A 575-nucleotide genomic window follows, 5' to 3' on the forward strand; every position below is an offset into this window, starting at 1 on the left:
AATTTATTAAAATATCTCTAATATCAAATATTTTTAATTAAAGTTAATATGGTCACAATTAAATTTATTAAAATAATCCTAATAATAAATATTACGATTGAAATTAGCACAAAATACTTATCTAAATTTTTAAAAATCCTATAATCCATATTGCCTCTTATACTTCATAGTTAAATTTATATATAACAAATCTCAATAATTCTAAAATTATATGTTATATGTATTAAAAACTGACAATCTAATAATTCATAAAAATTTAAAAATAGCAAAAACTCAAAAATGACAATAGTTCTCTCAGTTGAAGTTAGAACATTATGACCCAATTTAGGTAAATAACTTAAATAAGTTTTTTTAAAAAAGAGTTTAAAGTATAAGAATTTTTATTAATAGCAATTTATAAATAAGTTATTTTATATTTTTAGTTATAGAAATACTTATATTAAAGTTGTAATGTTTGGATAAATAATTCAAAAAATACAATTTTTTACGCAAAAAAAATAGATATTAAAATAACGATGATAAAAATTACTTGAAGAAATACATAAAAAGTGGAGAGATATTACAAAATAAGAGAA

Source organism: Arachis duranensis, chromosome 8 (genome assembly GCF_000817695.3).
Source record: "Arachis duranensis cultivar V14167 chromosome 8, aradu.V14167.gnm2.J7QH, whole genome shotgun sequence".
Classification (NCBI taxonomy): domain Eukaryota; kingdom Viridiplantae; phylum Streptophyta; class Magnoliopsida; order Fabales; family Fabaceae; genus Arachis; species Arachis duranensis.